Source organism: Leopardus geoffroyi, chromosome B2 (assembly GCF_018350155.1).
Source record: "Leopardus geoffroyi isolate Oge1 chromosome B2, O.geoffroyi_Oge1_pat1.0, whole genome shotgun sequence".
In the NCBI taxonomy this organism is placed as follows: domain Eukaryota; kingdom Metazoa; phylum Chordata; class Mammalia; order Carnivora; family Felidae; genus Leopardus; species Leopardus geoffroyi.
The window spans coordinates 3,657,959-3,684,783 of record NC_059332.1 but is presented as its reverse complement, the minus strand read 5'-3'; the positions used below and the strand labels follow the sequence as shown (position 1 = coordinate 3,684,783).

The window sequence follows — 26,825 nt, the reverse complement described above, 5'->3', positions numbered from 1 at the left end:
GACCTAATTGAGGACTGGAAGCGCGCACGCGGGAAGGGCCGTTGCCCGGCCCCGCCCTCCGCGGCTCACTCCAGTGACGTCACTGGAGGCGGGGCCCGGACCCTCGGAGCGTGCCCACCGCGCAGGCGGCTGGAGGGTCCGGGGGCTTGTGTGGGACCTCGGAACTTTTTCGGTGCGTCAGATTAAAAAAAGTGAGCGTTTTGCTCTACGTTTTGCTGCGTGAGGGGCCTTGGCCGATCGCCGGGCGCCTGCGTTGGCCTGCGGCGACCCCGCGGACCGGCCCTTCCCGCCCGAGCCTCCGTCCGGGCCTCCCGCGGCCGGGCGTCACCCCCACACCGAGCCCGAGAGGGTGTTCTCCCAACGGCGACCGCGGGCCTGGTTAGTGACTCCGAGGCGGAATTCTCGCCCGCGTGCCTTTCCCGGTCTTCCCCTTCCTTCCCTGTTTAGTAAAGCTTGTAAGCCTCGCTGAGTATCTGGCCGCCTCTCCCCTCTGCCTCCGGAATTTCAACGGGGTGGTAACGCTTCCGTCTCTGCGTCCGGCTTTGTTCTCTCTGATTCTGGTAGCGATATTGTTTCGAAGAGAATTGGCAGTTTGTGGTAACCGAGGTGTTGAACCGGTTTTTCCAGTGTCTGTAATCGCCTCTGAACAGAGTTAAGAGCATTATTAGGAGTCGCCTTTCGCCGGAGAGCAGAGTGGCGCAGCGGAAGCGTGCTGGGCCCATAACCCAGAGGTCGATGGATCGAAACCATCCTCTGCTATCTGCTTTTCCTGCTACTTTTTAGTTTCTAAGTAGCCTCGTTTCACAGTAGGGGAAGAAAATAGAGCCCGTTTTGCTTCATTCTGGAGTGAAAATTATTTCCTGAAAATAAACGTGAAACTGTTTACATTCTCCAGAGAGAAAAAGACCGTCGGTCATGGATACTCAGTTATCATTAAGATGTTCCCCCAACACAAGCTAGATTTCTAGTGGTTGCCAAAGGGATCGTGACAGTCCCATTGCCCTATGAACCTGGGAAAACGCTAAAATAAGCTGAGTGTAAGGGTGAGGACAGGGATGGAAGCCGAGAGAAGGCGTTTTCTTTCCTTCTATATGTAACTCAGAAAAGCTCTACTTGTTAGTGAGCTGTGGCCACGTGGCTAAAGCCATAGACCAATCTGCTGGGCCCTCCCAGCGCCAAATCTTTGCAACTACCAGAGTCGGAAACTTTGGAATAAATAAGTAACAGTTTGAGACAGAGTGCAAACTTTTGGTGGCCACGATTGAACTCTGACCTGAGAAAACCACTTATGTGGTTGATGCTGGTAAATGTGTTTCTACTGCCTGCCTCCCTTTACCAGTCTCCAACAGAGGTGCTCTCTATGCTCATGTTTAAAGTGTATGTTTTATATTTCTCTCAGAAAAGATCCCTGTTCATATACTCACGTTGTAAGAGGTCAACTTATAAGATATCAGAAAGCTTATTGTATATAAGTTCAGCTTAAACTCACCTTTCATGAATAATGGAGATAAAAGCTTATGTAGTTCCCTAACACGGAAATTAACCGCCCTATCTCGCTTCTGTAACTTTGCCTGCTTGGGAAATAGATACCTTAGGCTGCAAAACGCTCCCCCACCCCTTTGACCAAGATCTGGCCTAGGCAAGACCAACATGTAAAAAGTCACCAACTCACTGCCCCACGGTATCTTAGGTGTCTAACTACAGTTGGTCATTTTAAACCCTCTTAGGACAAAGAACTTTAAATTGATAGGTTCCCACCAAAACTAAGGTCTGTGTGTCACAATAGAATCGGCTACCATGAAATGCTGTAAATTGCAATTGGGTAACTAAATAATGACCTATTCTGACTTGCTAAAATCCATATAAGCTCACTGCTACCTTTGTTCGGGGCCATTCTCTACACTTTTCTCCTTAAGATCAGGAGATCAGGTTTGGCCTGGCCGTGAATAAAATCTTGCCTCGCTTCTATTCGGTGTCTGGTGGGTTTTTTTTTTTTTTTTCCCGACAGCACCCTGTTTCATTTGGAGGTTCCACCGAGATTCTATGACCACCCGAAATTCGGAGGCTGAAGCGGAACAGCTAGGGGACAGCTCCCTAGACACGTTCCTCGGCCCCGGCCTTCCGTTCTCAGACCTGGCTTAAGCAAGGTACGTGAGGCGGCGCCTATTTTCTGTTTTCTGTTCTCTGTTTTCTGTTACTGGCCTGATCTGATTCTCGGAGGGAAGGCTGGATGCAGCTTAACTTCCCCCTGGCTGGTGTCTGGTGGAGACGTCCCAGCCCCATCTGGGTCTCCGGACCGTCTGGGTTGGGCTTGATCACCCCAACCATTCGTTCTATGTTCAGTGCTCTGTGTGCCCTGTTAAACGTGTCCTGTTAGCCTATCTTTATCTCTGGTGTGGCCCACTGTTTAACCTCCGTCATGGGTCAGTCTTCGTCCGAGCCTTGCTCCCCCCTTAAATGCATGCTAAATAACTTCTCTGGTTTCAAAAAAAGAGGAAAGAACTATGGCTTTAACCTAAAGCCTTCCTGGCTGCGGACATGTTGCCCCCTGGACTGGCCGATGCTCTCTGGGGTTGACTGGCCCCCAGAGGGCTCCTAGAATCTTAACCTTGCTTATGCCGTCCGCAGGATTTGTCATGATGTTCATCTCGACCAGAAGCCATATGCTGTGACTTGGGTCGACCTCCTAAATGACCCACCTTCCTGTACGAGAAAGTGCCAGAAACAGGGCCAAAAGCTGTCATCTGGCATCTCCCTTCCCCACTCCCCTTCCTGTTCTCCTCCAAACTCCCGAACCCTTGCTTCCTTCACTCAACCTTCAAAGAAGCTTTACCCAGTGCTTCAGGAGATACCCGAAGGGAGGGACTTGTTATCCGATTCTCAGAGACCACCTCCTTAGCCCCAGACCCCACTAGCTCCCCAGGAACCAAAAGCCGCAGGAGATCCTTTGACTAGTCCCCCACATACCAGATCAGGAGCCCTCTAGAGAGGAGAACACCAGTCCTCTGATGCCCCAGTTCCCATCCTTCCTCTTAGGCAAACGGCTCCGGCTCCCGGTCCAGACAGGCAGCCAACACGCCCGATGGTTGTCTACACTCCTTTCTCCACCTCGGACCTCTACAACTGGAAAACTCAGAACCCGCCTTTCTCTGAAACCCCCAGGGCCTAATTGACTTATTGCGCTCTATTTTCCCCACGCACTTACCTACTTGGGAAGATTGTCACCAACTCTTGCAGGTCTTACTGACTTCAAGGAAAGGGCCCGAGTGCCCCGGGAAGCCACGAGAGCAGTCCTTGGCCCGGATGGAATGCCTACCACAGACCTTCACGGAATTGAGCACGTTTTCCCTTCCGCGCCGCCCCAGTGGGACCCTAACACGGATAACGGTAGGGAGCGTCTACTCCAGTATGGCCAGATTCTGTTACAGGGGCTTCACGCAGCGGCACAAAAGCCCACCGATCTGACAAAGATTCAGGACACGGTCCAAGGACCGAATGAGTCGCCTGCAGCCTTCCTAGAAAGGCTTTACCAGGCTTACCGCTTAGATTCTCTATTGACCCCGAGGCAACAGAGAACCGTAAAACCATTAATATGGCTTTCGTTTCTCAGTCGGCCCCAGACATCCGTAAAAAGCTCCAAAAATTAGAAGGATCCGAAGGAAAGGTAATTTCAAAGTTGGTGGAAATAGCCCAGCGAGTTTTTCAGAGCAGGGACAGCCCTGCCGTTATGCAAGGGAAGGAAATAGGGAAAGCCCTAGTAGCAGCCTGGGGAAAACCCCCCAGGCAACAGCAAAGGACAGGGAAGGCCTCAACCCCTCCAGAAAGGACCCCGAGCAAAGCTGGGAAAAAATCAATGTGCTTATTGTAAGGAAGAAGGACATTGGAAAGATAAATGCCTCAACAAAAAGCCTCCCATCCTGGTCGCCCAGGAACAATGACGCCACCACAGCTCCCCTTTCCCTGAATCCCCAGGAGTCTGTGGTTACCCTCAACGTAGAAGGGAAAGAAACCAGATTCCTGGTTGACACTGGGGCTATGTATTCTGTTCTTAAAGAACCCTTAGGACCTGTGATTCAAGAAAAGGTATACATTCAGGGAGCCACAGGACGAACGCAAGGCTACCCGCGGACCCGTGCCCGAATCACTGACCTAGCTCGAGGGACTATTACTCATTCCTTTGTGCTCATACCGGATTGCCCATATTCCCTTCTGGGGAGAGATCTGTTGCACAAGCTTAAGGCCCAAATCTCCTTTACCGGAAATTCTATAGACTTGAACCTGTAGCCACCTGCCATTCTAGTTACTTGCCCTATATCAGAGGAATATCTACTCCTGGAAAAACTGAAGCGGAAAGCCTCTCCATTAATAGAAAAGTGGAAAGAGACAATTCCTCCAGCTTGGGCTGAAACTAACCCCCCCGGACTAGCCATTCAACAAGCGCCGCTAGTGATCCAGCTAGCTGCCACAGCCACCCCCATCCGGGTGAGGCAATATCCATCCCATCAGCCAGCAAGCGAGGGAGGGAATTGCCAAACACATCAACCGCTTGCGAGAAGCTGGGATCCTAACGCCATGCCATTCCCCCTGGAATACTCCCTTGCTTCCTGTCCCAAAACCTGGGACTTCAGAGTATAGGCCGGTACAAGACCTCAGAGAAGTTAACAAAAGGGTGGAGACAATTCATCCTACGGTCCCCAACCCCTATACTCTCCTAAGTGAACTCTCACCAAATTACCTCCTTTACTCCGTCCTGGGCTTAAAGGATGCATTCTTTGCTTTGCCGATTGCGAAGGTCAGTCAGCCTATTTTTGCCTTTGAATGGACAGACCCAGATGGAACCTACAACGGACAGTTAACCTGGACTCAACTGCCCCAAGGGTTTAGAAACTCCCCTACTCTATTTGATGAGGCTCTTCGGAGAGATTTGGTCCCCTACCGGGAGAGCCACCCAGATGTTAGGCTGTTACGATATGTAGACAACTTGCTCCTAGCCACTGACTCCTTAGCTGCACAAAGGCTACGGAGGACCTGCTAAGGGAATTAGATGTCCTGGGATATAAAGTCTCCGCAAAGAAGGCGCAAATTCGCTTGGACTCTGTCATATACTTGGGCTACCAACTGCATGAAGGCAAGCGATCGCTGGGGCGGGAAAGAATCCAAGCTATCCTCAACATTGCCAAACCCGCAACTAAAAGGCAGATCAGGGAGTTCCTAGGGGCCGCTGGGTATTGCCGCCTCCGGTTACCTGATTTTGCTGAAATGGCAAAACCCTGTACTCCGCCCCTGGGGGTGAAGGAACTGAGATGGTCCGGAGAGAACAAGATAGGGCTTTTGAGCAAATCAAGAGCGCCCTCACCCAAGCCCCAGCCCTGGCTTTACCTGCTGTTACCAAACCCTTCCAACTATTTGTGCATGAGATCCGGGGTCCTTACTCAAGCTCTGGGCCCCTGGAAACAACCTGTAGCCTACTTGTCCAAGCGGCTGGACTCTGTTGCCACCGGGTGGCCCGGTTGCCTCAGAGCGGTTTACCGCCACTGCCATGCTGGTTGAAGAAGCTTCCAAACTAACGCTTGGGCAAGACCTTCAGATCACAGGACCTTTTACGCAGTAGCGTCCCTGCTGCGCTCCCCGCCAGACCGATGGATCAACGCACGAATCCTCCAGGATCTGGTATTGCGTCTAGACCCTCCACGCATCACTTTCCTGAAGACAGAGGCTTTAAATCCAGCCACGTTGCTGCCGGATGGCGACTCAGAGGCCCCACGCCACGATTGCTTGGAAACCGGGAGTACTCTGACGGGACTGAGGGGGGACTTAAGAGAGCAACCTCTGCCAAAGGTGGACTTCGAGCTGTTCTCTGATGGCAGCCGTTTTGTCAAAGATGACTCAGACACGCAGGTGCAGCTGCGGTGACTCAGGACCATGTTATCGGGGCCCAAGCCCTTGAGCACGACACTTCTGCCCAAAGAGCAGAGCTGATGGCTCGAGCCCAGGCCCTCAGATGGGCAAAGGGAAAAACGGTGAACGTTTTCACTGATAGGAGGTATGCCTTTGCCACCGCCCATGTTCCTGGAGCTCTATATAAGGAAAGAGGACCGTTCGCTTCAGGAGGGAAGGAAATTAAAAATACAGAAATCCTGGCCCTACTGGAAGCCTTATGGCTTCCTAAAAAGGTGGCCATTATACATCGCAAGAGCCACCAAACAGACTCGCCCCAAGCAAAAGGAAACGCTGTTGCTGATGCAACGGCCAAGGCCACAGCAGAAAGACATGTTCTCCCGATTAAAATTTTGCCTCTGCTGCCTCCACGCTTTCTCCCCACAGAACCATTTTATACCAAAGAAGAGCTACGCCTGATAAAAACCTTGAGGGCAAAAAGAGATGACCAGCATTGGTATCACCTCGAGGATGGACGCATCTTCATACCAGAAGCTATAGGACAGACCTCTCTCCCACAAGTCCACAGCCCCACACATCTAGGGGCAACCGAGTTGTCTGAACTAGCCCAAAGAGACTATGTTATTCCAGACCTTAATAAAATCGTAAAAAGCCTAGTCGACCGATGCAAAGCCTGTGCTCAGACTCACCCATCTCCCAAGTTTAACTTTTCGGGACGGCGACTACGCAGACAGATGCCTGGAGAAATTATGGGAATTTGACTTCACTGAGATGAGACATGGGCCCTATGGCTATCATTATCTCCTCGTTCTAGTGGACACCTTCTCTGGATGGGTAGAGGCTTTCCCCACGAAAACAAAGTCAGCTCAGATAGTGGCTAAGAAATTACTCAGTGAATTGGTTCCCCGATTTGGCATCCCTACTGGTCTGGGGTCAGATAATGGCCCGGCTTTCATAGCCCACATATCTAAAATGTTGGCCAAAAGCTTACAAATAAATTGGAAATTACATTGTGCCTACCACCCCCAAAGTTCAGGGCAGGTAGAAAGAATGCATAGAACTCTAAAAGAAACCTTGACTGAATTAATTCCAGAAACTGGCGAAAACTGGGTAGGCGTCCTTCCTCTTGCCCTCCTCAGAGTGCGCTGTATACCTTACGTAAGAGGCAGTCCCCCCTTTGAAATCCTATTTGGAAGACCACCTCCCTTGCTTCCAAAATTAGGAGATGAACAATGGGCAGAAATCTCAAACCAACACCTAGGTTTCATTCCCCGGTCTCGATTTACGCGGGAACCCATTTCTCCTATCCTAGTGACCCTCTTTGTAGGACTGGGGGGGTCGCAGGATCCATTGGCGTAAGCACTGCCGCTTTCGTCACAGGGGATCAGAACTTCAAATTACTAAGCAAACGAATTGATCAGGATATATCAGAATTAGGAAGGAATATTGATAAACTGTCTGAATCTGTAAACTCTTTAGCTGAGGTGGTACGTCAGAATCGGAGGGGCCTAGGCCTGTTGTTTTTACAACAAGGAGGGCTTTGTATGGCCCCTGGGGAACAGTGCTGTTTTTATGTCAATAATTCAGGAATTATCAAGCAGAGCCTGAGTCAGATCGGACCACGACTAGAGGAAAGAGAAAGACAAAGACAAATTCACCAAAATTGGTATGAGTCTGTATTTTCCTGGTCCCCTTGGCTAACGACTCTCCTGAGTGCCCTTACGGGACCCCTTATCTTCCTCTTTCTAGCTATAACTATAGGACCCTGTTTGATAAAACTACTACTTCAGTTCGTAAATTGAAAAATAGGAACTATAAAGCTTATGGTGTCACGTAGCCAATAGGTCCCATTACCCCAGATGCCAAAATAAGGTTATTCAAAGGTTTGAATAACTAACAAACAGGAGTGGGGAATGTAATAGGTCAACTTATAAGATATCAGAAAGCTTATTGTATATCAGTTCGGCTTAAACTCACCTTTCATGAATAATTGAGATAAAAGCTTATGTAGTTCCCTAACACGGAAATTAACCGCCCTGTCTCGCTTCTGTAACTTTGCCTGCTTGGGAAATAGATACCTTAGGCTGCAAAACGCTCCCCCACCCCTTTGACCAAGATCTGGCCTAGGCAAGACCAACATGTAAAAAGTCACCAACTCACTGCCCCACGGTATCTTAGGTGTCTAACTACAGTTGGTCATTTTAAACCCTCTTAGGACAAAGAACTTTAAATTGATAGGTTCCCACCAAAACTAAGGTCTGTGTGTCACAATAGAATTGGCTACCATGAAATGCTGTAAATTGCAATTGGGTAACTAAATAATGACCTATTCTGACTTGCTAAAATCCATATAAGCTCACTGCTACCTTTGTTCGGGGCCATTCTCTACACTTTTCTCCTTAAGATCAGGAGATCAGGTTTGGCCCGGCCGTGAATAAAATCTTGCCTCGCTTCTATTCGGTGTCTGGTGGGTTGTTTTTTTTTTTTTTTTTTCGACAGCACCCTGTTTCAACGTGATACTGTGCTAAGCATGAAGTGTTCAAGTAACCTACAGTCTAGACATGCTTTTAAACAAGTATACAAGTATGTATAGTACAATAAGATATTTCTTTTAAAAGGTTATGCACAAAGTGCAGCGGGAAGAAGGGAAAATGACGGTTTCTGATAGCCCCACGATCACCCACTAGTTGAGTGATTTTCCAGAAGGACTCACATGACTCAACATATACTCAAAGCTAAGATTTATGACAGCAAAGGGAAGGGTGCAGACACAGAGGGACAAAGATACGCACGAGCAAAGACAAGAGAAGTCTTTCTCGGCCTCCGTCTTCAGAGATGATGCACACACTCTTCTCCTCTCCGGCTGTGAGCTACAGGCACCAGTGAAAGCTGTGGTTGCCAAACAAAGTCCACTTGAGTCCTGGAGCCCAAGTTCTGGAAGGGAGCCGGTCACCTACCTGCCATACCTACCCCACACCAGCTACGTGTCAGCAATTTCCAAGTTTACTTCAAATAAGCTGACAACTGGCTTCATAGTGCCCCACCGCCTCAGGTGCATAGAATAACATCATTTGCCAGGAACCGTGCGAACATTCCAGAGTTTGACAGAGGGACGTCACCGCGACTACAGAGATCTGTGGAAACCGAGTGAAATAGATTCGCTGCATCACCCTTGCCCTGGCAATGGCCCAAGTCGGGAAAGGTGGCAGATTTTGAGTCCCAACTTGAATAAGAGCTTAGCAGGCAGCCAGGAAGAGGCTTCCAGATTGGGGGGGGGGGGGGGGTGGAAACAAGCCCAAGGAGGCATAACAGTTGAGGGTTTCTAAAGAACTATAAAGCATTCAGTGCGATCGAACATGGAGGGGAGAGAGATTGCTGTATTCAGCAAAGTGGCTGTATTCAGATCACCTCCCATTCACCCTGTAGCTGGAGGCGGTCTGCCCCCCACAGTACACCAGACGGCCGGACAGGCCATGCTCGACGCTGGACAGATGAGATTGGTAGCCGTTTCCGGTCACACGCACGCACAGCCTGGAAGGGGAGGGCACCGCATGCCGCGCAAGGTCGCTCGGCTGCAATCTCCAATCGAGTGAGCCAGCAAGGGCTGCGGGAGGTAAGCCTCGGAGTAACCAGGGGGCAGAGCGACCCCTGGTTCCCTCCAAAAGATCGATTGGCTTATTTTAACAGCTTCCAGGACTGACAGGGAGGGAAACCCATGAGGCTGAGGGGCTGACGGGATGTACCTGGACAGAGGAACGGGCCCGAGGTCTTATCTTGGGAGAAGAGGCAAATGCACAGGCCGTTTGGGCTCAAAGATGTCAAAGGAGCCCTGGAAATGTTCGGGCCTACACTGGAATTCTGAGTTGTGGCAGAAGCGATAGGGAAAGGGCCAGGCATAAGGAAGGGAAGGTGCAGTGCAAACAGGTTTCGAATTTGTCTATGGGCGGTAAGAAATCGCCACCGGTTTTGATCAAAGGAGTAATAGGATCACATTTTCTCAGTAGAAAAACATCTCTGGAGGGGCGCCTGGGTGGCTCAGTCTGTTGAGCGACCCACTTTGGTTCAGGTCATGATCTCACAGTTCATGAGTTCGAGCCCCGCTGACAGCTCGGAGCCTGGAGCCCGCTTCAGATTCTGTGTCTCCCTCTCTCTCTGCCCCTCCCCCTCTCATGCTCTGTCTCTCTCTGTCTCTGAAATAAATAAACATAAAAAAATTTGTTTAAAAAGAAAGAAAATCTCTGGAATTTTCAAGTTGGTGGCCTGATCTTTGACTGTTTTTGTTTTGTTCTGTTTTGTTTTGCAGGGGAGGGGGGGTGTTGGTTTTTGGTTTCATTGCGAACTATGCAACAATGTCTTTCATAACGTATGCGGTTTTAAAAAATCCTTTCTTCAGCCTCTCCATTCACAGACAAGAATAAGCGTACTAACATCTTGGAACTTGGCGAACGTGATCGTTGCCAAGGGAGGAGAAAATGACCCGTAAAGCACGCTAGACCAAGAGGCCAAAACATCTGCACACCCCTGCAAACAGGCAGGCCAACGTGACAGACGGACCGAACCCCAACTCAGCCCTCACTGGCCTCCGTCGCATAACCAGGTCTGTATCAGCAGCACGTGTCTGGTCAACCACCAGCAAACGTCCAAAGTTTTCACCATCATCTCCGGCCACAGGTATCTGGGATAGAGGTCCCTCGGGTCTCACCAGAAACTGTGTTGATGCCTGAGGGGAAATGTCATGGAAACTGAGAGAGCAGTCATCCGCAAAAATTCTTTGGCAACCGCCCCCTGGTTTTTCAGCTCGGCAGCTGAGTTCCAGCCCCACGTCTCACTCTGCACTGGCAACGTGGAGCCCGCTTGGGGTTCTCTCCACCCTTCCCCTGCTCGCTCGCTCTCTCTCAAAATAAATAAATAAACAACACAATTCTTTGGGCTGGATATCCTCGCTGGGGAATCTTCCCGTAGATCATGTCTCCACCCGGTCAGGTCTCCACCGGGACAAATCCGTAGTCAGATTTTTGGGGGATGAAGGCATCTTTGAGCTCCATAATCCCCACATGAGAGGCGATGGCAAAATTCCCAAAAGATATGTATGTGAGAGATTGAGCACAGGTTTATTGAGCTCCTACTATTTGCCTGATGTTATTCCACGGACAGGGAAAGAAGGACTACGTAAATGATCCCATGTCTGTGCTCCGGAAGCTGCTGATTTACTAGTCAACACAAGCCAAGATCTATCACAAATGAGCCAAGAGGGCCAGTGCCCCCAAGGTCTGGGACTTAAGAAAATTAAGGAAATGCAGTGTGTGTAGATGGTCGACAGTATCCTTAAACAAGGTCACACAGATTCACTGATGAACTCGAAAGAAGCCATCCAAAATATCAAAATATAAGTGTAAATCTCTTCCACTTTATTGGGCCAAGCACTCTACAGAGCATCATCAATTCTATAAACACCTCGGCCGTAGAACGGTTTTATTGCAACACGTTCCGGTGTTGAGTCATCTACCAAACGCAAGACTCGTTAACCATGTCTGTGACACCGCGACAGTGTTTCTCTCTTCATGTAGGGGAACCTCAAATAATATCAATGAGCCTGGACCACTCCAAGGGCCTAAGCGACGCCAACGAAAAGCACGCTCTTCTTCTCCAGATAGAGACACCCTGTGACAAGCGCTCTGGTGGCAGGTGACAACGCTCGCAGAGTACCAGAGTGTGGGCAGGGGAGACTTGGTAGGCCCCGGGGCCTGCAAGACAGCGACAAGGACGCCGGGGCGGGTGCAGACTGCCTTGCGGGGGCGGTGACACGATCGCGGGGCCGGCGGGCGGCCCGGCACCGAGGGTCTGAGACGAGTGACTGTGGCGGAGCATTAACAGGGAAGGCGCTCTGAGTTCGCTTCTATCCCCGGATGCAGACGAGATGCGCTGCTTTGGCATCTCTTCGGTCCCACGAACAGGTTTTCAGCTTGGGGGTGGGAAGGGGAGTGACTTTTCTCCCCACGCTGGACCCATCATGATTGTCAGATCCTACCCGCGGTGAGTCCCGACTCCGGGGCCTCAAATAACCCGGGTAATCTAGTGTAGAAAGCGCGGGCGGCGGGCGCGCTCTTTTGAGACTCAGGACCCGGCGGAAAGCTCATTATACTTTCCAAGTGTTGCGACACGCGCGTGTACTTGGGGACCACGTGGCCTAACGGATAAGGCGTCTGACTTCGGATCAGAAGATTGAGGGTTCGAATCCCTTCGTGGTTAGCGCTGGCTTTTTTTTTTTTTTTTTAATGCATTTACTCCCCCCCTCCCCCTCTAAGTGGCCATATCTCACGCGGTGGGAGGGACCACCTGTCACCTGTTTTGCAAACCCGTTTCCTACCCTCAACAGGCCATTTTCAAAAGCTTTGGAAGGACCAGTGTTTCCAGGGGAGTCGGATCTGTAAAGCGAAAGCGCTGAGCCTCAGACTGACGCGGGGCCCAGGGGCCGGCACCGTGGGAACCTGTCGTTTGTCCCCGAATCTCTTCTCTGGCCTCTTTCTCTTCGGGGCTGAGTCTGTGCGTCCTTGGAGGTTCCGGCTGCCGCTGCAGCCTGTGTTACTGGTTTTCACTCTTCCCCTCCTCTTCCCCTCTTAACTGCCTTTTTGCCCCCCCTCGTGTTGCCATCAAAAGGATGAGAACAGGTCATACGCAAACCTGAATTACAGAACGGAAAAATTAAGGTCAAGAAAAGAACCCAGCTGTTTCCAGAGTGTGCGGGAAAACAGGAAGACAGAAGGAGATAGTGGTGCAAAGTACACACACACACACACACACACACACACACAAAGAAAAAAAACCCACATTTTTGTGCCTAAATAACTGAATCTGAAACTTTAGGATGAACAAAGAGTAATTTCCAATTCTTGACTTCCTGGTGAAAGTCTGTTCAAATCACATGGAGTGCATGAATGTCTTTGCTAGGCCAGAGCACTGTTAACACAAGGGAATAATTACCTCTTCCTCTCCCCAGCCTCTCTTTTAGGTCTCTGGTATGACTCTGGGTTTCTCTAGACAGCTGTCGAGTCCAAATTGTAAAGCAAAGTTGCGGCCTGAGCGCCAGGGCCCAGAGGTTGAGATTTCTCAGAGGAGAAAAAGTTGCAGTGCGTTAATGTCCTAAGAAACCACTCACTGCCTCCTTCCTCACAAAATGAGCCATTGACACTAAGTATCCCTTTCTAAACCAGAGAAAGGATATCATCTCAAAAGAACCAAATAAAGGTATGGTTAAGAAACATTCAAGTTGCTCGCATGTTTCTGGTTTCCTGAGAACACGCAAAAGCTTCCCCCTCCCGACCGGATTGGCCTTTAACCCTCTGCACTGACTTTTTTCACCCACACCTTCTCCAGGAGATTCGCGGAAGTAGAAATCCTGATCCAAGAAGACAAAAATGTCCCTGATAGAAATTCTTTCCCTCTTTCTTCTTTTTCTTTCCATTTCTCCTGTGTTCACAGCAAAGGATACCAAAAGGAGTAGACAGCCTTTCCAGAGCAGAAAAGTGTCAAGGAGAAGAAAATCAAAAACGACAGGGCCATCTGCAGACATCCCGAACTTTAAATGGTCATTGGAGCTTAGGGGCTTGTCCCCAAATCCAGAGAATAAGAATATATGGGCCCCCCAATAGATGTGTAAGCTTTTCCGCTTTGAGAAGGGGATTCAGAAAACAAATAACACTCGCTAGAGATGGGTGGGGAAAGTGGCTGGAAGAACAGAAATAAAGAAGAAAGATTCCTGAAGATTCCTGGATGTGGATTACAAACACAGGGCATCGGGCCCTGCTGGACAGGGGCAGAACAGATTCATAAGTGTAATATGTGTTTATGGAGCACACTAAGCTTCTAGGATATAGGATCTAAGTTCCTAGGATCGCAGTAAACAAAGTATGCAGAAGTCCGTGTCCTTAAGAGACTCGACGTGGGGGAGAGGGCGAGGGGAAGGGAACAACGCAGAAAACACAGAGGGGAATAAGTGGGTTATATAATGTATAAGTAAATTGTAGGATATATTAGAAAAGATAGTTTTGAAAGTGTCAGGATTTGTATCATGACCGGGAAGCAGCAAAGACTGCATGTCGCAGTCAGCTACTGCCCCGTAACAAACATGCAAAACCCAAACGCATAGAAGACACTCCAGCGAGCATTTATTACTCGAGCGTCTGAAGGTGAATGACCTAAGCCAAGCTTAACCGAAGGCTGCATTTTTGAGCTGCGGGTACACCTCCACTTGGCTCCTCGGCCCCCTGCTGCAGGGGCTCTGGTGAGTTTGAAGCGTGTTCCTTTCGGGACCATGAGTGAAATCGCAGCCGCTCCCTGGAGGGGACGTCCTCTCACGAAGATGGCAAACGTATTTAAAGGCCCTGCTTGACTTGTGTCTAATATCTCATTGACCCAAGTCATCCTCAGGCCCCAGCCCAGAGACAAGGGACGACACTCCATCTCTTGAAGAGGAACTGAGGAGTTTAGTTACGAGGCAAAGGACTCGGATAAAGACAGGAATGAGGGGCACTTGGGTGGCTCAGTCGGTTGAGCTTCTGACCTTGGCTTGGGTCGTGATCTCATGCTCTGTGAGTTCAAGCCCCACTTTGGGCTCTGTGCTGATTTTGAATTTTAGCAATTATTCATCCTTTCCTTTTATCTTAATATTCCATATTAAAAATGAGTTCTCACGTGTATGAATTCTACACACTTTGAGAAAGAGAAGAGTAGCCACTGATAGCCAGGAACTGGTCTGACGCTCAGAGCTCAGCCTTAGTGTTGCTAGGAGCTGGCCTGGCGTTCCCAGCTAAGCCCTAGGAAATTCCTGTTGAACATAAATAATTTCCAGGGACACTAATCACAGGCAAGGCCACTTTGTGACCATGACGAAGCAAGATGAAAACAAAACACTGTCCGTAATCATGTCTGCACGCAGATGAAAAGCAATGAACGCAGATGAAAAGCAATAACGTTGCGCATGTAACGAAAGTTACCAAACCTCCCCTCCTTCCCGGCTCACATGAGGGACCGCTGCATTTTTTCAAACCCATTTTAGCTCTCGTTTTGCTTTGATCCGCTCACCTTGGAGACAAAAACTATTAAGGCACCCAACCATCGAGCAACTGAGTCACTTAATAGGTCACCATATTTTGCCCCCCGCCTTGTAACAAGACAAAAAATCCAACTTTGGTCAACCACAGTGTGTCCTTCGTAGGTCTTGGCAGGAGATCAATTATCTTGAATTTTGAAGCATTAAATATCACTGAGATGAAGCCAATTAACTTTTATGAGATACCTTCCCTTCATCCATCACTTAGCCAGGCTAATGGAAAGATGGATTAAAAAGTTGAACATATTCTCTGCATGTCGTAAGAGTGACACACTGTTCCGGTTTGCTGTATTTTACCATGCTATGGTTTTGTTTAGATACCAGGTGTCTTGGGCCATGTGATAGTGTTTAATTTTTGCTTAGGAACTTTATCAGGGTTTCTTTCGCGATTTTTTTCATCTAATTTTTAATGGTCTGATGCTTTCTTTCATTTAGGAGTTTGTAAGCCATCTTCAAACTACATATACCCTATAAGCCAGATATTCTTAGATAAAATTCAAAATCAGATCATTGCTTCAGATTTTGTGCTCCGTGGGCCTCAGTCCTCGTGAGGTTTTTCGAAGATCCGCTGGCTCATGACAAACGTACTTAAGAATTTTCTAGATATCAAAAGTCACAGGGTCAGTTGCAAGATCGGGGCATATTGGAAAGATCTCATCACCGGAAGAACTTGGTCCGCCCGAACCTTAAGAAGGAAAGGCCCGTTACACGATTTTTTTAAAACAGTTGGCTTGGTTTCTACCTTAGTTTCCTCATCTGTAAAATGGAGACAGGTGACACAGGGGGAAGTTTTCAAAGAGATCATCTCTCCAGTCCCTACATATTGTGTCGTTGTACGCGGTATACCCGACCCTTGCTGCCTAGTTCATAGTAAAGCGAAAGCAGGTGACGGGGGAGATTTTATGGGATTATGTGCCACAATTAAGATGCAAATAGCAGAAGGTGAGCAAAGAAGGGAGAAACGAATAGAGAGAGGCTGGGGCGCTCGGAAAAGATCTTTGATTTAAACTCTTTCAGCCAAAACACAAAATGGAGAATGACGCCGGGGCGCCTGACTGGCTCAGACGGTAGAGCACGTGACTCTCCATCTCGGGGTCGGGAGTTCAAGCCCCCTGATGGACTAGGATGCTACTTTTAAAAAAATAAATAAATAAGAGAATTGCTTTTCTTTGCGAATTTACGCGAAAGGTACGTGCGAGGTGGGGCTTGCAAAAGGACCTTTTGCCGGAAGGGGGCGCCAGCATCACCTGTGCGCCGGCACCCGCACTGGCGGCTGGACCTCACCTGGGAGATGCGAGGTCACGGCGGCGCGGGGGCGCAGGGAATCGGCCTGCGACCTCCGTCGGGACCGCGGGCCGGAGGGGCCGAGTGGCTGACCCGCGAAGGAAGACGCAGGCTCCGGGACCGGAGTTTCGGGCGGCCGTTCCCATCAAGGCGATGGGAGCAAATCCACCCTCCGCCCCCTCTGTAAAACGGTGAAATGGGTAAGTTGCAAATAGCCAAAGTTACCGTTTCTGTTTCTTTCCCTACAAGCGCTGCCAACAAGATCGGGCCACCCCTCTCGCTCGCAAAGAGCTAAAACCTCACTGCCCTGGTCGCAGGGGAACAGCCGCGACGAGGATGGGATTCGAACCCACGCGTGCAGAGCACAATGGATTAGCAGTCCATCGCCTTAACCACTCGGCCACCTCGTCACCCGCTGGCGGCGTCTCGGATAAGTATTATGTTGCTGTCACGCACACAGGTCTATTTTTGTCATTCCCGTTGTGTTATTCGTGAAGTAGATCCCTTGGCTCCCTGGAAGGGGCCCTCTTACCTTGACAAAGCGAAAAACAAAATAAAGAAGAGACTAACGTCCGGGGGAGGAGGATGTGGACCCGACGAGAAACAAAACACTCTTCTTAAGGAAACATGGGAGCCTCCGACGGCGGAAGGGAGTTAATGACTGCTTTGGTTCTAAAAATCTAACTGGATTTCGTCGTCCCTCTTAGGGCCCGTCCATCGGAATCACGGATTGCGCCTGTTAGCGCGGGAGATTCCTCGGCAGGATTCCCAGGAGGACGGCCGTCCTGGGCACCATGAGCGCTTCTTAGAAACAGTCACCTCTCCAGGAAGTCCTGGAGGGTGACTGGGCGAGAGCTGGCAGGGAGGCGTGAAAGTCCAACTGTAACCTGTCCCGAATGTCAGGCCAAAGATTTTTGGACTGTATGGAAGGATGGTAGGACCATCCGAGGGAGCTGTGTTCTGTGCTGGTTCTATTTGTTTTGTTTGTTTCGTCCAGTAAGTTTGATTTTTAAAAATTTACTGTCATTTTTTTTTTTTTTTTTTTTTATTGCCTATTTCGATGCCCACCGGCCACAGATCCCGGGAACACGCCGGCAGGTGGATCAGGGGTCTGTTGGCAGCGGCCCCAAGGAAGAGCACACGCCTCCAGGAATCTTGGGGAATCTCAGTTAAAGGGGTGTTTTTAAAGACCTTATTAAAACAAACATGCCTTCACGTTTCACCTCTGTCTGCCAGATTGTTGACGAAGCACAACAGTCTTTCATGATTAAAAACAAAAACAAAAAAACCGTCAACAACCTTGGTACAGACAGAATGTACAGCAACATCTTCGAGGCCACGCAAGCTTCATATGGGATATAAGCCAAATCCTGGATGGATCCATGCTTGGATAAGCATATGCAGACAACTGAAAGTGGACGTCTCTATCTCACAGCACTCACAAAAATTAACAGGAATTGGATTAAAGACATAGACATACGACCAGAAACCATAAAACTCCCAGAAGGAAACATAACGGGAAAAACTCCTTGACATTTATTTCAGCAACGATTTTTTTGGACAAGACACCAACAGCACGAACAACAAAAGAAAAAAGTCAACAAGTGGGACTAACGCGTCTGCGGGGCAAAAGACATCGAGAAAATGAGAGAGCAAACGATGGAATAGGAGAAAATATTTGCAAACCATATATCGGAGGAGGATTTAGTACCCAAAATAGAGGAAGAACTCCTACAACTCAAGTCCTATTTAAAAATGGACCTAACAACAATCAAGTCCTATTTAAAAATGGCCGGAGAACCATATAGACATTTGCATGGACCAGACTGGCACCATCTCGGACAGCTCTGCTATGACGGCCACCCTGGGACCTGAAGCCTTCCTGAGCACGGCCCCCAGACACACTCCCCCCCCCCACACACACACACACATTCTTTCTGTCCAACCCCACCCTGATAAGTACACCTTCGGGCACAATGTCCTCAGTCAGCTCTGGAGATACAACTGTGAGTCTCCAACATCTCCTCCAGGAAGTCCTCCCTGTGTGCTCCCAGCCTCCAAGGCTATAAAAGCAGGTCTCACAGGAGGTGGGGTCACCCAAGACACGCATCTGTCCCTAAATCCCCTTGAGAAACCATTTCTCCTCCAACTAGACTTGTCGGCCTTTACCTTCAGTCTTCCTGCTCCCTGGGCTTCTGGACGTCGTTTTGTGTAGACCTCCCTTTTATGGAACATTTCTCCAAAGAAAGCATCTAACTGGCCAACCTGCTCAACATCGCCAATAATCGGGGAAATGCAAGTCAAAACCACAAGCACCCACATCCATTAGAATGGCTATCATCATCAAGTCAATAGATAACAAGTGTTGGTAACTGTGGAGAAAAGGGATCCCTTGGCAGTGCATATAATACAACAGGTAAAAGGCACAAAGTTGTCACTGTTTTTAAGTTTAAGTGAGTGACGAATTCTAAAATGATGCGGGAAAGAAAAAGAATTTATCTGGGCTTGGGAGTGTCAGGACGGGAATTGTAAAACATGATGTAAAGAAAGATAGATAAAGGAAAACTATAATCACTAAGAGCTGGAAGGAATGTTCCCAGTGCGAAGGTCCCAGCAATTCCTCTCAATAGAGCACTTGGTGACTAAGCAAAAGGAAAAAAACGAGCTACCTGCAAAGTATGAGTCCTAGGAGAAGGCCAGAACCAGACGGGTCTCACTCTGCTTTGGGATCTCCAGGGTTTGGAAATCCAGTGCGGTAGACATATTTTTTGTGTCATTCCTTCCATTGAGTGTGGGCTGGACCTAGTGACTTGCTCCTAACATACAGAACACAGTAAATGTGACAGGATGTCACTTGCGTGATTAGATGACACCAGATCGTGGTTTCCAGCTTACCCAAACATTTGCCCTATTGCTGTCTCAGCCTGCATGCTTTGAGAAAACAAGCTGTCATGTTGGTAAGATCCATGAGGCAAGGAACCACTGACAGACTCCAGCCACCAGCCAGCCAGCCACTGAGGCCCTCGGTTCCACGACCTTTGAGGAACTAAATCCTGCAACACACGTGTGAGTTTGGAAACGATGGGATCCTTCCCCCACTTGAGATTTGAGGTGACTCCAGGGCAGCCAATACTTTGGATGCAGGTCACAAAAGACCGGGAAGCAGAAGACCCGGCCACGTTGGCCCTAGAGACCCACCGCAACTGTTAGACGAGGTGTATCTTGTTGTAAGTGCCAATCTGTGGCAATCTATACAGCAAATAACCCACAAAGTCAGGAAGGCCTGATGGCCCTGAGATCCCGTGGCAGCGAGGGAATGCCATTGAGAAGGTAAGAGCACAAGGGACCATAAGATTGCCAGATCTGGGTTCAAATGCTAAGCATTACACCATGGAGCCCTTACAGAAGAGTGTCTACTGAAGAAAAGACGTGTCTGGAAGCTGGATGCATATTTTACCTTTGGAAAAAAGTCCTGATCAATAGAATCAATCTAAAGAGCATTAATAGATACTTGCCATTCGTTAATAGAGGCTGTGGTAGTCTGAGTCATGCATTCTCACATAGACCCACATCCCAATCCCCAGAACCCATGGAATACATTACCTTACCTGGGAAAAGAGACTTTCCAGATGCGATTACATCGAGGAGTTTGAAATGAAGAGATTATCCTGGATTTTCCAAGAGCACCCAAAGCAAGGTCAGACTTAATCATAGGAAACGTGACCACAGAAGCAAGAGGTGATCCGGGGAAGAGACCTCTAGAAGCTGAAAATGGCAACGAAGTCTCCAGAAAACCTGCTGGCACCTTGATTTTAGACTTCTGATCTCCAGAGCTGTAAGAAGGGTGATTCGTGTTGTTTTCGGCCACTAAATACGCGGTAATTTGCTATGGCAGCAAGGGGAAACTAATACAGAGGTTCTAAAACATGACCATGACTGGGGCTTAATAGGCGTGAAGAAGTTTTGCAGGGCTTTTTCCGGAACACTGTTTAGAGGCCAGAGGAGTTTATAGAGGCTCTTCTCTTGCTGTCATTGAGATCACTGGAAGATGTGCTCGAACTAAGGACAGGAGAGGCAACGGAAGGATCCAATGCCTAGAGGGTTAACCGTCACACCACGGGATCTCTGTATAACAAACCTTCAAGGGAAGACGCGTATCCTCTTGAGTCTGGTCACTTGATCTTCAAGATGTTCGGGCGTAAATTCAATCTAAGGAACGTTAAGAGAGAGCCTCTTGTCTAGAGAAATTGGAAAGGGGTGGCTGGGGTCTCACTCCACGGCTTGGACGTTTTCAAGGTCAGCGTTAGCCTCCAGACCATTTGTGTGAACCGCGGGGGAGAAAAGGCGGGGTGGGGGGTGGCGTCTGATACGTGAGCCGTTAGGGCCTTAAGACTAAAGAGGATCAGGTTGACCTCAGGAACCCAGGGAGACCAGAATGCTTTCCACGAGGACACAAAGTACTTCGCTTCTCGTAAGTCTGAGAAGAGAGTAAGGGATCACAGGAGGCTCTTCTGGGGAAGAAAGCTCAAGTGTAAAGTTCATGCCCCCACACACAGCAGGATGCACTGGCAAATTGAAACGTGGGGACAGGCGACCAAAACCAAAGCAGGTCCCACCGAGATTTGAACTCGGATCGCTGGATTCAAAGTCCAGAGTGCTAACCATTACACCATGGGGCCACCACACGTGTGTTTTGAGGGAATATCTATGAATATTAAATGCAGGGCTTGTCATTCTATTCAGCATGTTACGGACTGCAGTATTTATATTTTTTAAATATCAGTGGGAAATCTGCTAGACAGCAGATGCTCCAAAACAAACAGGACAACTGGGGCTCGCATGCGTAAACAATGTTAAGACCAAGAACCTGCTGGAACCCAAACCCGGAACTGAGGTCCGGGGTGTGACACAGGAGTACTTAGGGCATCCAGAGGATAACCTGGTTTCCCAATGAAGGGGTGGGGGGGGTGGGGGGGCGATGCAGAGGAGGACACAGAATTCCAGAAAAGCGCACAAGCCACGCAGCTCTGCAGGGCAGTGTCGCCCTGCTAACTGGGATGCTGAGTGCTGAGGTGCCCAAGTACACAGGTGTCTCTGGCCAAGTCCAGGTACGGGGGTGATTTAAGAGAAGAGAAGATACTAAAAGGTTGGCAGGTCCCACCGAGATTTGAACTCGGATCGCTGGATTCAAAGTCCAGAGTGCTAACCATTACACCATGGGGCCGATGACAGCCGTGTCCCCTGGCAAGTGTTTGGAAGCTCTTTGCAGCGCAGCGCATACGCGTGGTTGGATGTCTGTCCCGAACAGGTGCCGAAGGTCCACGTTCTCTGGATCCAAGGGGGCAACAGACTTGTTCAGCCACGGGGGGGAAAGCCCCACAGAGCTCGTCTTTGCTTAGAATTTTCACCAGGGCCCACAGAGGACTTGAGTGCCAATGTTCCTAGAGAAATCAAAACTGTGCATTTCCTGAATACCTAACCTGGACGATGAACGTTTGTCTGCCTTTATAGGCTTATAGAGGAAAGTGTCAACGCTTAAAATATCTCTTCGGACATGTACGAATATAGAAAACTCAAGAAGAAAAAAAGTTAAAGGTAGCATGGGAATTTAATTTCAAGGATTAAGAAGAACTTCTACATTTCTAAGTATTTTTACGTCGTTCTTTTTGCTTATCCGCTTTCTCTAGTGGATCAATTGCAAGTGTAATAAAAGATTAATTTTTGTTATATTTACTCTTATTTCTGTTGCATATACAGTATTGTGTATCTGCCAGTTTTATCAAGCACCACAGTTCTTTTTTTTTCTTAGTAAGATTTAGCCAACGTCTGAAAACAAAGCCAATGTCTGAAAAACTGAAAACGGTTTTGAAAATTCTCTATCCTGTGCATCCTCTCTGCAGTTCTGGCTTCCTAAGTGGAATAAGAGGGCTCCAGAAGGAGGGAAGATTGGAAATCTCCTGTTTGAGATACTGATTCCAAAACATCAAATGTGCTCACGAGTAAAGAGTGGACACTGGATGTGCCCAAATTTCGGATTTCGGTTTCAGAAGTCAGACCCGAGCTGGATAGGGAATTGGAAATTAAAAAAAAAAAAAAAAAAAAAAGATTAAAGCCTGGGCACTTTTCGGCATCTGTATAGTGGTTTCAGAAGAAATCCCTAATGTTTTCCCCAATCATTTTCAAAAATTTTCTTCCCCCGCTGTGATACTAAAGGACAACTACCTGCTTACAGTTTCAAGGACAAAGATAATATTACCCAGGAAGACGGTGTATTTCGTGCTGTTTTGTGCTTTGCAGCTTCCAAAGTTGGTCTAGCAGGTGTAACACCTGGAAAGAAAACACTACTCCGTAGTCGGCAGGATTCGAACCTGCGCGGGGAGACCCCAATGGATTTCAAGTCCATCGCCTTAACCACTCGGCCACGACTACGCGACTGCTCCCCAGCTGTCTGGATATATTCCCATGAGGAATAATATCTTCCCTGTTCGTAAATTGATTTTCCTGCTGGTCTAACAGCTCTGGACCACCTGTCATCATACTAAAAAGAACAAGGTTTTGAATATCGAGTCGTTGATAACAGAAGTTATTACAAATTGTAACGTTTGCCTGTCGTGGGAAATACCAAAGCCCCTGCGGACGTCGCATTCCATCCAACAGGTGCGGGGGTACCCAACACAGAAATTGAGTTACAAGGGACCAAAGGGAAGCAAAGACAGGAAGCAGGTGTTTGTCCCAAATTGCCTTGGGGATTCTTACACCTCCAGATCTGGTCCACTCCCTTTTTCTAAAATTTGAGGTTGAGCCAAAGAAGGGTGCCGAGGAGATAGCAGAGGATGGTTTCGATCCATCGACCTCTGGGTTATGGGCCCAGCACGCTCCCGCTGCGCCACTCTGCTCCCCACACCAGGCTGGCTTTTCAAATTTGAATTTCAAGGCAGTAAATTTTGGCGCCTTCTTACTTAGGAGACGTCTGGATGCTTTTCAGCGATTGCCTCGAAGACTGAGAAAGGATACCCCCGGCTCCGTGCACTGCCACGCTCCGCCCCTCAAATGCCAGCGGCTTACAATTCGCCCCGCAAAGACCGACCGGTTGAGGTCGGAGTGCACGCCAGCTCCAGCAGGATGATGTCTCAGGACATGGGGAAAACCAAATGCATGCCAATTGGCATCATTTATAAGCTGAAATTGCCAAAGGAGGGCTTGCTTTGATCTTTCTCAGCCAAACGGGGATACAAGAAACACTGTTACTTTAAGGTACTTTTAGCTTGTAAGTTTTCGGTCAAAATGTTTTCAACCGCGCGCTGGGTAAAATGCGGACGCTGCATTGGCCGGGAATCGAACCCGGGCCTCCCGCGTGGCAGGCGAGAATTCTACCACTGAACCACCAATGCTCTGCGTGTGTTCTGCCCCATATTTGTCCTTATAGCTACAGTTATACAGTCTCTGGAAAGTAGAGCGAAGAGATTGTACACTTTTTCCCTAGGATTTTTCTAAACCCAATCAAAGAAAAAATTATACCTAAACATTCTAAGAAAACCTGTGACTTAGAAGAAGTGAAAGTGCTGATATGCGGCCCTTGGAGGCTTTGGAAGGTGAAAAACAAGTATAAATACCCAACATATAAAAATGTCTTTTCTCCATCCCCCGCTTCCCCCCTTACATCGTTAATGAAAACAAATTCCAAAAATCTCTCCGTTAGGATGCAAGCCAATTCGGTTAATTACTGGGTCAAAGCGCTCAATTCGAGGTTGAAACAAGTTACCACATTTTGGAAAAAAGACCTATCGTCACTCTGCCGTGAAGACCCAAGTTTGTATAAGAAGGTTGTGGTCATCAGACGCGAGAATGGTACAGAAAATGCTGAAAGTAGGAATTCTCCCGAATCCTATCCCTTACACACGTCCCCGTGACTTGCCCTTTGGAGGGTGGCCGCTGGCCGCCGAGGTCGGTGTGGGGCTTGGGAACCAAAAGCCAAGCGGGACCTGGAAATAAATAGAAGTTATATCCCTTGCTTTTGAGGACTTTTCACTTGTCTGGAGAAAAAGCCAACACAGAGAAAACCATTGACGACCCATGAAAATTATCTTTACCAAAGTGAGCCTCGAGTTTGGTTTTCTGGGAGGTAATGGGCTCTGATAGTCCGGATGATACGAAGCATGTGAGAGCCAGTTTTTCACACGCCTCTATCTCCTTCTGGTCTCTATCTCTTTGCACCTTTTCTTCAGAAAATCAACCTGATCAAGTCACGTAATGCCCTCGTTCTTGTTTACTCGTGCCTAAAGGGTGCCTACGTTCCTCCAGGGGCGTCGAAGGTAAATTCAGAGGATGGCCATTAAAGTGGTTTGAAAAACAACATAACACCACCCGTCAAATATTAGTTACTGGTTTCTATTCCATGTAACTTTTTAGTGAACCTTCGAACGTCAGACATTTTACCGTATTTCTATCGGAAGCAGATATCTTCAGTATAACACACATCACTGGTGTTCACGTCAGTGGGGCTGTGTCCCCCCAGGCTGTCAGTTAGGCTCTGACAGGAGGCCTGGAGGCCAGCATGGAGGAAGCCGGTACCGGCCAGGGGAACGGACACGCTATGCAACTTGATCCAGTGGAGTTTTCGGGCTCATACGGTCCAGTTTTGTTTTCTTCTGTTGCCGGGATTTGGAAAAGGCCAGAGGCCTGTCCGGGCCCAACGCCCCGAGAAGCCCCATCACGCGGGGGCCGAAGGGAGGAGCCATGGCAGGGAGCCCCCCGAGCAAGTGAGGAAGAAAGAGCAAAACTCTGCTTCCCACCCCCACGGAATAAATATTCGGCTCCCGATTAACAACTGTCAATAAAAAAATATATATATATATATATATAGAAACACAACCCCCCATGGGCAGTTCCAGCGCAAACCTCCCTGCTCGCTCTTGAGTGCTCGCTCTCTCCCTTCCCCCTTCCCCCTCCTCTCCCCACCCCCTCTTCTCCTGCTCTCACATCTCCACAGTGTACTTTCCGCTTTAATAAACTTTCCCACTCCTGTGCTACTTGTCTGCCCTTGAATTCATTCTGGTGACCAAGACCGAGAACCTTCGGCGAGGCCCATGGAGCTGGCTGAGGCCAGGCCCAGGCTCACCTGGCAACAGAATCATGCAGCAAACCAGGGAGAACATTCCTTTCAGAGGAAAGGTCAAGGACAAAGGCCCTGTCCTGGGAAGGAGCGACAGGTATTTGAGGAACCGAATGGCCTGGGCGACAGACGCTGGGTTGTTTGGTTTTAAGGAGGAGGATAATCAAGACAAGATCTGCGTGTACAAACATGCGCCATAAGGACTCGGATTTCACGGAACACGAGGAGATCTGGGACGAGGTCCCTGTCAACACCCAGGGCAAGAGATGTTGATGGAAGAAAAGAGGTCCTGGTGGAACAGAGAAGGAGATGGGCTGTGACATTTTAGGAAATCACACTCAGTGGGACTCCTGCTCAGACCTGGGAGTGAAGAAAAGGACGTCCCCAGGATGGTTCTAGATTCCTGGTTGGGTGGGGGCGGGGCGGGAATGAAGCAGAGAAGGAGGCACACCCTGTTGCAGTCAGCCGGGCGAAGGAACAGTCCAGAAAGCAACCAGAGCAGAAAGAGGGAAACAGAAGACTGTGCCTCCCCTGACGTGGTGACTGTCCAAGAGAGTGTTTCCATGAAACCTTTCTTTAAAGAAGGTTGCAAAGGACGCACTGTCCATTGGGGGGGGGGGGGGGGGGGGGGCTCTTCCCCCAGCGAGATTCCCCTGGCAAGCCAAGGACAAAAGCAGAATCACAACGCGTGCCACAAAACTCCGATATTCTGTCCTTTCTGTCATGTTAAAAACAGGACCACGGGCCCAAGATGGAGTCACCTGTGCTAAGCCCAATCGCCACACCGAGACCTAGACTTACCAGTTACAGTGTTAGCATGTCCCAGAAATGGAATCTTGAACCAGTCAGCGAGAAATCCCTGGGTCAGCACGAGGTAGGTAACCTGCCTGATAGACGCCCGTCGTCCCGTAAAGGAACGGGCTCTGCCTGAACCAGCCTGTGTTATGCTAGTATAACTTCCTCGTTCCCAGGCCCTTCTGCCTATAAGAGTCTCATTCTGTACAGCTCCCTGGAGCTCCTTTCTCTCTACTACAGAGGATGCTGCCCCGGGGTTGAAAGGTTGAATACAGTCAGTAAGATCTTCAAAATTGGCCCAGTAAATTTTGTTTTTTAACAATCACCACTCCTGGGAGGCCTCTCAAAGTCACCTACTGGGTATACCTTGGAGGGAAATCGCCTCGCTTCTTTACCCTAAAAAAGGTTATTTGCAATTGACCCCGACGTGATTTGAACACGCAACCTTCTGATCTGGAGTCAGACGCGCTACCGTTGCGCCACGAGGCCACGGGGAAAAGGCCCTTTATCTGCCAAATTAGGATTTAAATAATCCTGTCTCCTCTCCTCCAGATTCTAAAGATTTTCTTCTGTTGATGGGTGGATTGGATCAGCTTTCTCCCCACTATCCACAGCTTGGCTAATGCC

At 48.9% G+C, this 26,825-nt stretch overlaps 1 long non-coding RNA gene and 9 other non-coding genes across 11 annotated transcripts; 3 read left to right on the top strand and 7 right to left on the bottom strand.

Annotated features, from left to right (window-relative positions):
• Nucleotides 1-358: 358 nt before the first annotated feature.
• LOC123609526 lies at nt 359-17,437 on the top strand. 2 transcript variants are annotated; one of them, XR_006717799.1, is made up of 6 exons: nt 359-455; nt 2,009-2,147; nt 3,238-3,387; nt 7,486-8,360; nt 9,029-9,034; nt 17,423-17,437. It is a non-coding gene; the product is annotated as an uncharacterized LOC123609526 (long non-coding RNA). The 2 variants fall into 2 exon arrangements; XR_006717798.1 differs by lacking the exons at nt 359-455; nt 2,009-2,147 and having other exon boundaries at nt 2,160-3,387.
• TRNAM-CAU lies at nt 688-759 on the top strand. The gene has a single exon. It is a non-coding gene; the product is annotated as a tRNA-Met (tRNA).
• On the top strand, nt 12,075-12,147 carry TRNAR-UCG. The gene has a single exon. It is a non-coding gene; the product is annotated as a tRNA-Arg (tRNA).
• On the bottom strand, nt 16,620-16,701 carry TRNAS-GCU. The gene has a single exon. It is a non-coding gene; the product is annotated as a tRNA-Ser (tRNA).
• A 3,461-nt stretch (nt 17,438-20,898) lies between the features above and the next one.
• Nucleotides 20,899-20,970, bottom strand: TRNAQ-UUG. Its single transcript has one exon. It is a non-coding gene; the product is annotated as a tRNA-Gln (tRNA).
• A 473-nt stretch (nt 20,971-21,443) lies between these two features.
• On the bottom strand, nt 21,444-21,515 carry TRNAQ-UUG. Its single transcript has one exon. It is a non-coding gene; the product is annotated as a tRNA-Gln (tRNA).
• Nucleotides 21,516-22,638: 1,123 nt separating this feature from the next.
• On the bottom strand, nt 22,639-22,720 carry TRNAS-UGA. Its single transcript has one exon. It is a non-coding gene; the product is annotated as a tRNA-Ser (tRNA).
• Nucleotides 22,721-23,115: 395 nt separating this feature from the next.
• Nucleotides 23,116-23,187, bottom strand: TRNAM-CAU. Its single transcript has one exon. It is a non-coding gene; the product is annotated as a tRNA-Met (tRNA).
• Nucleotides 23,188-23,611: 424 nt separating this feature from the next.
• TRNAG-GCC lies at nt 23,612-23,682 on the bottom strand. The gene has a single exon. It is a non-coding gene; the product is annotated as a tRNA-Gly (tRNA).
• A 2,933-nt stretch (nt 23,683-26,615) lies between these two features.
• On the bottom strand, nt 26,616-26,687 carry TRNAW-CCA. The gene has a single exon. It is a non-coding gene; the product is annotated as a tRNA-Trp (tRNA).
• Between the last annotated feature and the right edge of the window lie 138 nt (nt 26,688-26,825).